This window comes from Cyrtonyx montezumae, unplaced genomic scaffold, assembly GCF_038088225.1.
Source record: "Cyrtonyx montezumae isolate F1298 unplaced genomic scaffold, pur_monq_1.0 scaffold_2, whole genome shotgun sequence".
Lineage (NCBI taxonomy): Eukaryota > Metazoa > Chordata > Aves > Galliformes > Odontophoridae > Cyrtonyx > Cyrtonyx montezumae.
Genome location: NW_027071936.1, coordinates 23,881,392 through 23,895,360, shown reverse-complemented (window position 1 = coordinate 23,895,360; position 13,969 = coordinate 23,881,392). Strand labels below are relative to the sequence as shown.

Genomic DNA, 13,969 nt, shown 5'->3' with positions numbered 1-13,969 from the left:
CCAGGAGGCTGTAGTACTAGTAAAAGGAAGATAAAATAATTCTGCCTCTATGCATTAACAAATATTACTTTTCCATACAGCAGGACAGGCAGTTACTAGAAGGAAACCCTTCTTTAAAAAGAACATTAAGAAATCATGCCAGCCTTAAAGAACTGACAGTCAAAAGAGACAGAAGAAATAGAAACATTTGAAAACATCTGATAAAAAAAGGAGGGCAAAGATCAGCTGCTTGTCCCAGGGTGCTTTACCACCCCAGTGGGAAATGAGAGCTGAGTTCACACCTCCCAGGACCTATCCCACTGACCTAACCCACAAGTTTTTCTTCCATCTCTTGTGCTGTTGGCTTTACATGGGAAAGATTAAGAGATATTAGGACTTTTCAACGTGTTGTTGCAGTTGTTACTACACCTTCCTGTCGGATCTTATACTTCAAGAAGTTAAAAGGTTGTATTCACTATTTTTCAACTGGAGTTGCAATGCATTCCAAAAGTACGAGACAGGAAGCAATATGTTTCCTTTCCTCCTCCTCCTCTCACCTTCTACTTTTAACTTCAGCATGAAGCTAGTACAAAGAGCAGACAGAAAACAAGAAGTGTACATCTCCTGTAGTGCCATAGCTTTCCTCCTGCCATCCCCATGAAATCTCCTGGTCAAGAGCTGCAGTCACACTAAGCAGACTCACTCAATTACTCAGCACCTGGGATGAAATGAACAAAAATCAATTAATGCCCTCATTGTAACAGATAGCTGGATAAAAATACTCCCAAACTTTACAAGAGTAAGAAGATGCTTAGGAAACGGTGGGGAGAGACAAAATAAATGACAAAAACTCAGACTCCTCTGATGGGAAAGGAGCTCCGCTGAGTAAATAAATAAATAAAAATCATAGAATCACAGAATGGCCTGGGTTGAATAGGACCTCAGAGATCATCTAGTTTCAAGCCACTAGAGCAGGATGCCCAGGGCCACATCCAGCCTTGCTTTGAATGCCTCCAGGGATGGGGCATCCACAACCTCTCCTGGCAACCTGTTCCAGTGCATCACCACCCTCTGAGTGAAAAACTTCCTCCTAACATCTCATCTAAATCTCCTGTCTTAGTTTAAAACCATTCTCTCTTGTCCCATCACTGTCAACCTGTGTAAACAGGTAAACAGGATTAATTTCTCAAGAATTATTTTCTGATCCACAACTGTATAGAGGTAGAACGGGTAGATTTATCCAGGGCCAGAGCTGTATCCTGGCTCCATCTCAGACCCTGAAGCTACGTTGCACTATGCAAGATCCTGCAGCTCAGCTCACAGGCATTCTAGGTTTTCTTAGGACAATTCCCTTCTCAGCAGCTGGCTTCAGCACTGTAATGCTGGAGTAATTATTGAATCTGCAAAGATCTTACTGGAACTTGGACCTGTCATTACTCAAGCCTCTCTTACCCTTGCAAGAAGCCTGAGTAAGACAATGACACACACCGTGTGTTTTGCACACAGCTTTCAGAACAGTGGGTCTGAAAAAAAAATCCTACCACAAAAGAACGCAAAACACTACCAAAAAAAAAAAAATTGAGGACGTAGAAATGCTGTGATTTCCCATCCCTTTTTCCTACTGCGTGTTAGATACATGCTAAGATTTTTTTTTTCTCTGGTTAGGACATTTCTCTCATACACCGTCTCCCTGCCTCTTCGCTCTACTCTCTTGCAAAATGTCAGAGGAAGGGAAAAGTGACAAGCTTGTAAGAAAATGAATACCTCATTCTGTTTGAATATTACATTAACCCCCAAGCTCTGCTGCTCCATTTGTCAGCTTTTGCAGAGCTCTCTGTCTCGGCAGCACCCCTGACCCGGATGGGCTGATTAGCAGTGATCAATGTGCACATTTGTGGTGGAGCTCTTTGCACACTGCCAGACCCTCGGCCTTCAGTCACTCATGCAGATAATAACGGCACTTGGAGGCACTTGCCCATAACTCCAAGCTTCATTAAACAGGGGGGATGTCACCGAAAGTCCCTTTAACGGTCTTTTCGCTTCTCTGCAAGGGAAAAAACTGACAGTGTTGAGGAATGGGATTTGGAATACAAATAATGTGATGACTCGGGTATTGCGTGGAGTGGCCGCAGTTGGGCTGCGCTTTGCATGCAAACTCTCACTGCTTAGTGAGGGTGGGAGGAGAGCGGGCAGCACATCGCCTGCACAGAAACACGCCCGAGGTCAGGAACGGCTTCAAAAGGAATGGTTTCTCAATCCCTTCAGCCAGCTCCGCAGTGCCACAGGTGGGAAACACCATGGCTGCAGTTTGCTGAGCTGCTCCTGGGGACCACCAAGTGTCCTGAATGGCACAGATTAGGATTCAGGTCTGCCACCCACCCCCTTCCCCCCCCCCGCCTCCAGAAAACATCAGCATGAGCTCTGGGAGGAATCAGAGAGATGCTGAGACATCCCGAGACTTTGACATGATTCAGTGCCTTCTAAATGGGAAAAAAATAAACAGGGAAAAGTTATTTTAAAAGAGAAGAAATGCAGATAGATGCACAGTACTGGCCACAGGACAAAAACTGTCTATTTTCTTTCCCCATTTTATCACCCAGCACCGAAAGATGTAACCTGCAACCTGGATCTCAGCCCAGGGCTTTCCCCACAGGAAAAGCACTGCTGACCCATGGACAAAGGAGAATATTGAAAACAGAGGTTAGCTGTACCAAAAAAAGAAAACAATTTGAGACAGTAAATGGTGAAGTCCTTTGAAATGCATGATTATTATTGCATCACTAACGGGTCAGCTAAGCCTTTTGCGTTTGGGCACACTTGGATTTCAGTTTTCACTCAAAGTCCATCTTGAGTTTAAAATAAGTATACACATTGTTCTAGAGCAAAAGCATGACCTTCACCTAAAGAAAAGGTTCAGACAATGCCTGCTAATACTTAGGGAACCTTCCCAAAGAAGACACTGGGTAGGATGGTCAGCAAGACACTACTGTTTTTATTTTATTTTTTTCTTTTTAACATCAAAAAGGTCTTTGGAAACAAGGGATGTTCTTAAATGTAACATGTCAATTTGCATTTCCAACCTTGCCATTCAAGAAATGATGCCAATTAAAAGAAAAAAAAAAGTATTTAGCTAGATGGAGATTTTAAAAAAAAGCAAAGAAATGACAGATATGAGGTAGACAAAAATGTTCAGGTGCCAGTGGTGTCTTTTGTGTCATGTAAAGGAAGATTTTGTAGCATAGGGAATATAATCAGAAATCCAAGAATTGCTTCAGCACATTAATTCAAGTGCACTTTGCTAGGAAGAGCTTATAAAGCCACTTTCTTTCTCATTATAAAATAACTTTTCTTAGAAAATAAACCACTTCCACAGAAAAACCACCTACATGATAAAGTGCCAAGAGAAAAACAAGCCTTCCACTGCTTGTTTTCCCTTCAGGAATGTCATCTCAAATAATCTCCACCACAAGAAATAATCATCTGCACTTCCTAATTACACTACGCTTTTTCCTGACAATTCATTCACAGAGGTTTATGAGTTACTCATCTGCTCCACAACCAGCACTGTTCCTACAGTGCAGTGTCACAGAGGCTCACTCAGCACGTGGTCAACTCTGGGTACTGCTTTCAAACTGAGCTTTTGGAGAGGTTCTGTATCTATTTCCTCATATTCTCCAAGAAGATATTCATCTGTGTTTCAGCCATGCTTGCCCTATGAAGGCATCTTCCATGTGCATGGATGGGCTTCCTCCCATTCAGCAGACTTCAGAGCAGACTGATGTACTGTCAGCCCTGCTAAGAGGAGTTACACTTTCAGTGCAAACAGAATCTGCTTCCTTTGGGAAACTCCTGACCCCAGCCAGAATTTCCCTTGCCTCCACACCACTGCCTGCAGAATACACTACTGTCTTCAAAACAAACACTCCAACCCTGAGCTTCTCATTAGCCCCAAACTTTTGTCCCATTATTCATGAGAAGGAGTACCTCAGCCATCAAGCAGTCATTTCAGTGGCACTTCACAGAATAGGGCCTTATTTTATGTGTGCACTGGGTGCCTGGAATGGGAATTCTAGTTGAAACAAGGCACAGAGAGCAGCCAGATCAGGCCACAAAGACTCAAATAAAGGCACATGACATCTGATCATCACAAAAGGCTGCCGCTACAATCAGTGATGTTTGGAAGAGTTTTCATCATGACTCTCCCTGCTTTATCCAAATGCAATCATTCCTCAAGTTCAGATGCTTTCTCTGTTTTCTGTCCTTTTCTTTCACTACAGTAATGACCCCAGGACAAGGGGTAGGGTGATGAAGAGTCTGCTCTTGGCATCCAGCATCCTCTGCAGCAATACCTGCCTGGCATAAAGTCAGAGGAGTTCACAAGTAGGCATTCACAGTCTCAAATAGCACTCGTAGATCAAAAGCTCATTAAAACAGATGTTTTATGCAGGCTCGGCATTATTTAATTGACCCTGAGCCAACAAAACAGCCTTGCAGTTCAGCCAGTCATGGTCTTCACACTGATACTAATAATGCTGCATCCCCAGCAAACTTTGTAAAGGAACATATTACAGTTTGACTATCTGAATCTTGCCCTCTGATTTATGAAAAGGGAGTACCATCCACATTGCTTCCAAGGCCGTGGGCATTTACAGAAAGAAGGGATGGAGGGGAGGAAAAAATAAAAAGAAACGTTAAAGAGAAAAAAAAAAGCAATAAATATGACATGTTTTCTCTGCTTAAGGGAAGACAGTCTGAACCCCAACACCTGCTGGATGTAATGGACTCTGAAGTGTTGTTTCGAAATTAATCAAGTCATTTAAAATCATAGCTGTAGTCTCCATTCACCACTACTGTGCATAAACGCGCTGATCCCGATACTAATCCATGTCGGGTGACTTGAGCAATATATCACCATAATTGCCGTTTTAGGGCTGCAAATTGGAGCTAAAATAACCAGATGCAAAAGAGATGGCCATATCATACTCTCAAGATGGATCTTCAAAGTTCAAGGAGAGTTCAAGCATGGAAGAGGCAATAGAGAGGGGTCAAGTGTAAGGAGATTGTTCATGTTCAAGAGGAATTAACTTTACAAATATATTGTTTCTGAGGTGGTAATTGTACCATCTTACAGCCATTCATACCTCATTTAATCTTTGCATTCTTCTCAGCCATTAGAGTGATTGCCCCTCATTGAAATAAATTCGATTTTGACAAAATATTCTGTTTTAAAACTGCAACTAATTTCACCAAGGTTTTTTTCTTTGAAGCAATTCCTTTTGAAACCACACAGCCCCAAACCAGCCACGAGATCTAGAAACTGCATCTCAAAATCCATGCACAAGGCAAAAGAGACAGGTAGTAAGCTGCCTGACCAACATAAGTAAGTAAGAGTTGGGGATTAATCAGAAAGAGTGTTACAAGTGCTCAAAATAATGCAGAGCATCTGTGGGCCTGCTCTCCAGGCTTCAGTCCATGGAGCTACCATGTTAATGACACAGAAATGCCTTTTAGGAGTCAAGGTTATTATAAAGGAAACATACTTGCCGTCAGGAAACAGCAGTCACAGTACACCACTGCCGTTCTGCAAAACGAAAACAAAAGACATATTAAAAAGCAAGAGCATGGGGAAGTTTTAAGCTGCTCATCAGCATGCTTAAGTAATTCCCTTATCTGATAGGCTTCTCTTCTGCAGAAGTCAGATGAGCTCATTAATTACGTGTTTCCCTTCCTTGCTTCAAATTGCACCATTAAAGTACGATTTCAGCTTATTGTTGAGCTACCACCAGACCTCGGCATTACCGTTGGCATCTCATAAGTCATCTGCGCAGCCGAGGGAGAGAGAAAACACACGTACCATTGTTTCTGTGAGGCTGGGTCGGAGGAGCCTCCACTGCAAAGCTATGATTTAAACTTCCTCCCGCTACAACTCCAACAGACAAAGGGACAGCTTTCAGCCGATGTAAATCAGCGCCGCACCATTGTACCTTGGAGAGCTATGCTAATTCATCCTGGCGAGGATCTGGTGACCTGAGCAGCTCCAAACAATGGCATTACAAAAGGCTAATGTGCTATGGGTTACTTGATAATTCCTACAGCATAATTGGCCGACATGCAAACGTTTGAGACGATTGAAGTTTGTAACTAATTGCAACCATTACCGAGACAGCATTATTTATGATTAACTGCCTGTAATAGGCCTGATTCTTATTACCTTTACACCTCATTTTTGTCAGTTTTTTGACAGGTAGGTTGTGATGTTTGCTGCATGCCCAGCACTGGCTCACAGAGAAGAGAACAAACCCTTACATTATACGTATAGGATGAGAGGAAACGGCCCTAAGCTGCACAAGGGAAGGTTCAGATTGGATATTAGGAAACAACCCTTCTCAGAAATAGTAATGAGTATTGGAACAGGCTGCCCAGGGAGGTGGTGGAGTCACTGTCCCTGGAGGTGTTCAAGAACCGTGGAGACGTGGCACTGAAGGACATGGGTACTGGTCATGGTGGGGATGGATCAACAGTTGGACTAGATGATCTTAGTGGTCTTTTCCAACCTTGATGATTCTATCATTTTATACTCAGAGTACAACGAAAGTCAGGTCTCAACTGTTTGAACCCTAGGGGAAATGAGAAAAAAAGCCTGAGATGAACTTGTTCTTTTGATTTCCCTGCCTGCACAACTCTACTCATCTACTTGGCAGATCACTGTACCTCCCTGGAGCCTCAGGCAGCCTGGTAAATTGTCTGCCCTGTATTTAGGTGGTTGGTTGGCAGGATGAGATCATTGCAGCCTCACTTGCCAGGTTCAGCACTGGCAATGCCCACATTTCAAATACATGCCAATTTGTATATACCTGGAACGGAAGGGCAAGATTTCCTCAAGAAGCTTGCATCACATTTACAGTCCAAAATAGATGGCCTAAATTTCCAGTTTTTCCTCCACAAGTCTGGTTACCGAGTCTTGCTGAGATCTTTTGGAAGCTGGCTTCTTTTGGGAATCTCCTTTCAGGTGTGGGTGCTGGCAGGAAGATCAAGTACCTTGGGAACATCATACACAGACAAAAAAAAAAAATTAATGTGAGTGCAACCATTAGTCCCCCAAACACAGACACTCATAAATATACATAGCTGCATGAAAATAAAGCCTACAAAAAAGTCTCCCAGTTGGAGATGCTCATTACATTTGACACAGCCAAGTCAGAGCCCAGGATCTCTAGTGCAGAATGAGCATCCATATCTTTATTTTCCTGAGAGCTCTAAAAACAATCATTTGCAAAACGTAATTTTTTTTCTACCTTTCATAAATATCAGCAATAGCGCAGCCCTCTCTCCCCCTCTCTTTTTCTTATTCAGGATATCAGGCAGATAAGAGTTATCAGTAAAGGTCATCCTCAATTTCTGTACAGAAATGATCTGTCTCCGGTACGTAATAAACATTTATCCATGCCTTTATTAGCTATATTGGATCTGACAGTTCTGTTAAACCATTTTCTTTCATTTTGCTAGGTCATGACGGTTAATGCTGCTAAAAAATCTCATCACTGCTTTTGATCACTGTATTGTCTTCTCTGTATTATCAGGATTTTGTAAAGGTAAGCACTGGCTGGAATGACCTATTAAAGTTACAGCCCGTTGAGTTCCTGGCTTTTTTCTCACCACAATAAAAAAGCGAAGGAGTGCAAAGCATAAATTCTACTTTCGGGGTTATATTTAGTTGTTCCATTGACATTTAGTAGAGCAGTCACTTTAAGCCCACTTTGCATTGGTTTTGCTCCATCTTTTTTACATCCCTGAGTTTCCAAAACGGCACAGGAAGCCTCTCCATGGCAAATAAGCCCAATTAGAGGGACCAGGAGGTGAGGTTCCAGTTAACCCCAAGCTTACCAGCAGTGCGGTAGGCATCTGCTCAGGATTTTTAAACAATTCCCATGATTTATGAAGCAGGCTCTGTCTGCAGACTGAGAAACACTTTACATGTATTCATTCACTTGCAGCAGCAGCATGCGCTCTGAATCACAGCAATATTCGATAAGTAATGAAAGATTCTCACAGTTAGGCACCTATCTCACACTAGCTGCAATTCTCATCTCCCTCGATGTAGACAGTTCAATGGCTAGAGCAGACTTTCTTTCAGTTTAGTATTAGTCAGCTGGATCTAAGTCCAGGGTGCCTTTCTTAGTTCTCTGCCACTGCTCTCCATTGGTGCACACAGCGAGTTCATCACAATGGTAGGTGAGAACATTATACATTTTTCAGGGTTTGCTGTTCTCCAGCATAACTTGGAAAGAATAAAAGAAATGAAAAGTAATAAGACGTTTGTATGCCATGTTAGGCCCTTGTTGCCATTCGCCATAGGGCTACTTTGAGTTCAGTGATCACCATTTTGATAGTTACAGGATCCAGCCACTGATAGTCTGGCCCACACTGTTACCTGATTTGGATTGCGCCTGCCACTGACTCCCTGAGCTCCTGAGGAGCTCTGCAGCCTCATGTTAACACCTTTCTCTTTTCCTAGGTGGAGTTTCTTCATGGCATTGCTCTCCCCAGCCCACTTTGATGCTGGCAAACCCAGGACACACTGAATTAAAGACAAGACTTGGCCCAGCATTCTCTTTCCAGGAGTTCCACAGAACCTGGGACATGTGTCCTTGGCCTAGCAATGAAAATGAGCCAAAAGATCACTCCACTCTGGAGCGAGGAGCCAGCATAATTCTCTTGGGAGTGGAGAAGCATATGTATGAACGTGATTTTAATTAAGACATCACAGCATCTGTTTGCAGAAGCTGGCCTCTTAAAGCCTTCCCAAGACACAGGTTGCTTGTGGAGAGGCCTATACACTTAAGTTTAAAAAAAAAAAATCAACAGCAATGAAACCAAAGCACTAACAACTCTGAGTACAAAGTGAAGACATCCTGTAATGGCCCACATCCTTCTACAAAGATTTTTTTCCAGTAGTAGTTTGATGTCTGTTGTAACTAGCATTAACTAAGGACTTTCTGTTCCCACAGATGATTTCCAACACTGGTCCAGAGAAAGCACTGATAAAGAATAAAGACTCAGAATATCCAAGACTATGCCCTTCTCATAGCTGGCATGCATTCACAGAACAAGGATCTGCAAAGGCAGTAATGGGAATGCAGCTGACCCCCAAATTACAGGGTATTTTTGGTGCAACCCTGTGAATCTCTGTAGGAAGTTTAATTTAAATGTAACCTGCTTATCCGTGCTGTAAGGATCTGGGAATTGGCAAGCCTATGCTGAGCAAAGGTTCTTTCAGCCCACTGTACTGACATCCACAGCATCCAGAAACAACAGGCTGCAGAAGGCACATTTGATCGAATGTGCTGGAAACCTGACCCCAGCAGTTAGCATCCCTTAACTTCAGAGAGCTGTGAACAGCTCAGAGACAGAGTAAGAAACTACTACTGACTGCAGAACTGGATGATATTGAGGTACTAATGATAGGAACAACAACATTCCTGAAGCTAGACACTCAGTCCATAGCTAAAGAAATACTTCCTGTCTGAAGCCCTGTTTTCAGCTACAGACTGAAAGAAGCTGGAGCTTAGTGGTGTAAGCAGCATGGTCTCTCTTCCTCTAAGCAAACTGTTGCTTTTGGATTTTCACAAGCAACCCCTTATTCACCAGCAACAATTCTATTCCTGTATTCTTCTATTCCTCTCCCAACTGTAGCTTCTCTGACTTCCAAAGAAAGATAGGGAGGGAGAAATGCAGCAGATCACGAGAAGGAAAACGCTTTCCTAGTCTCCAGGACAGCAGGCATATCAAAAGACAAATCTCTCTCCATATGCTCTTGGTCCCCCTGTGTCCTGTAAGCCGGTGCTCGCTGAGGTCTGTGTGATATACACCTGCAGCATGAGAAGAGCTCCTAGTTTTGTGCTAAAAACAAATGGTGACCTTGTATATATACAGGCTTGCGTCTGTTCTGGTAAGCCCCAGGGAAATGCAGAAATTGCCACCCTGCTTTTGTGTGTGCCAGAAATCCCACCACATTCAACAAAGAAAGATCAAAGGTGTTAACCCCGATGCCTCAAGCTAACTTAACCCAAACCTTGCTCCCAGTACCCACTTGGCAGAAAGACACCTCCTCCTCTTCCTTGTTTCTAAATGGCCACCCAGCATAAGCATCTCCCCATAATAATTCATGAACAGGCTTCCAATGGCGCGGACTTGGAAGCAGAGGTTGGCTCAGACACGATTATCCTTTTCACCAGCCTAAGTTGGAAGCACAGACAATAGGCACGCAGACCAATAGCTGCACTCTGACCTTGATGTTTCGGACCACCAGGCTGTTAAACAAGAGGCAGGACCCCTGTGGTCATGGGAATCTCCAGCATGTGTTTATAAGTGTAACGCTATATTTATTGGAAAACTTTTCCTAAGCCACTTTTAACATTTTTCAGATGTATGATTACTAAATTTTATGCACTCAGTGTACATGCACACAGACACACAAGCAGAGGTGAAGAATAGAAAGAGATATTGCCTACTAACAGCTTTTAAGTGACCACTTACCAGCAGCTATTGTCTGTGATATTTCTGGTATCACCCTTGCTCCTTTAGTTGCTGCTGAGCTTTCTCATGCTATAGACAGATAAATCCAAGACCTTTTGAAAACAAAAGTTCGGACCCAGGGCTCTGTTTCCTGGGAGTGACAGAATCATTTATTCCTGTGCTGCAAAGAATCCATCTCAAGCAGCCAGCTCCGCCAGGCTCAGCTCTCTCTCTCTGCATAGCTTTTCTTTTATACAACTCAAAGTGGATATGGAACAAATCGGTTTTGAAAGGCGTCTTCCAGGAAGGTTTGGGACAACCAGTGTCTGACTTCTGTACGAGCTAGCAGACCTGTGCAAAGAAGAGAGAACAGCCATTAAAATCTCATATCTGCCCAATTTGCTTAGTTACTTGCCTCTAAAATAAGACATTTAACACCTCCTGTAATATAGTGAGGAGTTTTAAGCGCTCAAATAAACACAATCCTAAAAAACAAAACCCATTCCCAGATAATGCAGCTGGTTGTTAATTATTTCAATATGTGACACTTCAAATATACTGAGGCGATGACATTTAGCTGATTTGTCCTCCCTATTTTTTGCAAAGCAGGCTGGCAAAAGAAGAAAAACGATTGATCTACTAACAAGTTTAACACAACCTTGAAATAAATTACATTCAGAAGCTAGAAGCCTGACTCAGTTTAATAGTTAAATCATTTATTCCTAGGCATAAAAAAAAAAAAAGAAAAACAGAAAAAAATTAAACAATCCTGCCCTCAAGTCATTATCAGCATGATCCTCTATTTGAAGTCTTGCAAAATGTTCAAGGAACGGCCCTGGTGATTTGGCCAAAAGCAAACAACGCACTCAGCAGCTCTATGCAGGCCCAACAAAATGGAGACTCCCAGTATGAGAATATTAAATTATTATGGCTTTTGTGACAGGGGGCACAATTGTTAGTGGCCCTCTTCCTCTGATGGCCAAGTTACGTTCTTCCCTGCCGTGAGCATTCATTGTCACACCTAATATTTGCATGCTTTGATAATAATAAGATTGTCAAGATAATAGCAGGGAAGTTTCAGTAGAAACTCAATTTTCAAAAGCCAGCTGTGCATGGCCCCAGTTGCTTTTTCTAAGAAGATGCCTTCAAAAAGCAAAATTAAGCCTTGCTCGTAACAAAATTATTCTCCTCCCCGCCCCCCCCCCCCCCCCCCCCCCCCCAAAGAAAGAAGAAAGGGAAAATAGGTAATCAGATGAGAGGATGAAAATAACTTCCTGGTGAAACTATTTTTTAGATTAATTTAAACTTCTTTTTTTGCTCTCCGCAGCATTTTGGTCAGTGCAAGCAAATAACACTGCAAATAGAAGAATGGGTTTTAAATCAGAGAGTAATTACCTTAGTGAGCTTTATTGATTGCACAGATCAAGCTGAAAGAGTTTGGGGCTACTCTCTCATCCACCTTTTTGCATGACATAACCATTCAACAGCTTAAATGAGCTGGGACACAATGTGATTTTTTGAAAGAGTGGCAGTATTGTCTAAGTCCACAAGATCTGTATTTCTTATGGTTTAAGCAAATTTGCTCCTTTGTCCACACAAAATAGTGGCTTAAAACTGGAAAAGAAAAAAGTGTGTTCCCTCTCCCTTTTTGCTCTGTATCACTATTTCAGATGGCATCATCCTGAGTTATCAGTGCATCCTTGCTACTCAGGAGAGAGGGAGTTAGAGTCAAAGCCAGCCTTCCACAAGGACACTGAGCAATGAAAACCACTGTCAAATGAAGAGAGCCATCAACCTCTCTTGTTAACAATGCCAGCTTGAACAGGTCTGTGTAATTATTTAGTAAAATTAATTTAATGAAGCACACTTCATACAGCCCAAAATTCAGGTGATTAAATCTCACTCAATTTCAGGTCATTTTGGAGAAGCAGGGAGTGCTCCTCAGAGATCTGTCTTCTAACTCACTGTAGAAGGAGTGACCAAGTTCAACTCTTGGGACTGCCACAGAAATCAGTTCACTGACCCCTCTTGGGTTCTCTTCCAATTGTGCGACAGAAAGCAGACTTTGCAAGCTAAGAGCCCACAGTCTGCTCCTCTCTTTGCAGCCATTTCAACCTTCAAGCAATGATGACTGACTTGGGAGATTTTGCAACCTCTGATCTCAGATTTTACATTTTCTGTCCACTGTAGGCTGACAAGGGATCAGAAGCAGCTGGACTGCACACACAAGAAACCTACTTGCCTTTCACACAGGGATGTGTATTTTCCTGTAGAGTTATTTACACAGCAGGACTGAACTAAGCATAAATTACCAGTAGGTCAAATACACTGACTCACATTTGCAGTGTAAGGTACGATCACAGAAGATGCATCAGAGACCAAGAGCAGAAGTGTACAGGGTGTCCCAACTGGAGCCTCAGCCTCAGGTAAGAGCCACTGGAAAGATATTTCCTGGAAGGTTCACCTCTGTGGCCAGGAAGCTGCCAAGGGAGTGGCAATCTGTAAAAGCAATCAATGACAACAAGCAGAGGTGTTAGCTAACTTGATACTCCTATGACAAATGAGAACTGAAATAAGAATGGAAAGCTGTCTCTTCTGCCAGTGTTGCCTTCTTTAGGAAGGTCTGAAGAGCAGATCACGGTGCCATAACTCATCTTTTTCCAGCACTGACTAAACCTAACAATGGTAACCCTGTACCACCTCCCTCGTTAATCAATGACAGAAATGAAGACTTTTTCAGGTACTATCTGAAAATCTACTAGAGTTTAGACAGATGTGTATTTGTGCAAACATTTGCTCTACTACCCAGCATCTCTATTACAAAAAGTGCTAATCCCACACAATCACTTGGCTGAACATTCACCTAGTTCTCCTTTTGTCACTTCCATGGATTTGCCAGCAAGACAACTTTGGTGAGTGATAAAGTCATTTCTTCACTTCATCACATGCTCATTCACCAATTTGCAGCTAAAAAGATTGAAAGTAGAGCCAAAGAATACATATTTGCAGTAACCATCACATGAATAGCATCTTTCACAAAAACAAGCTGAGCTACAGCTGAAAGTGCTCGGGTTAGGGAGGTTGTGGTAAATGAATATATCATGTATATTTATGAAAGCATGCACACACACAGAAACATGTATATGTTTTGTGGAAAATAATAATAATAATAATAACAACTGTTTCAGGTTAGAAAGAAAGCTTCCTTGCAAATGGTAGTTAAGCTTCCAATGGCAGAGACCAACAATAGAAAGATCTTCATCGTCTGAAATTATGATCTGTTTCACACTTTCTACCATTGCTTGGGTTCTGTGGAGCTCCATAAATGTAAGAGACAGCAGAAAACTACATATCTCTCATTCACTACATTAAAATCCATATTTCAAACAGTGAAACTCATGAAAATTAAGCTTACATATATTACCCAAACAGAATGACTTGATATGCTGTTATTTTTGCAGATGAGGAAACATTC

At 42.3% G+C, this 13,969-nt stretch overlaps 1 long non-coding RNA gene across 1 annotated transcript; it reads right to left on the bottom strand.

Annotated features, from left to right (window-relative positions):
• Nucleotides 1-631: 631 nt before the first annotated feature.
• LOC136048427 (uncharacterized) lies at nt 632-10,765 on the bottom strand. The gene is made up of 3 exons (XR_010622173.1): nt 10,516-10,765; nt 6,834-7,017; nt 632-697 (listed from the first exon to the last, which is right to left on the bottom strand). It is a non-coding gene; the product is annotated as an uncharacterized LOC136048427 (long non-coding RNA).
• Nucleotides 10,766-13,969: the final 3,204 nt, after the last annotated feature.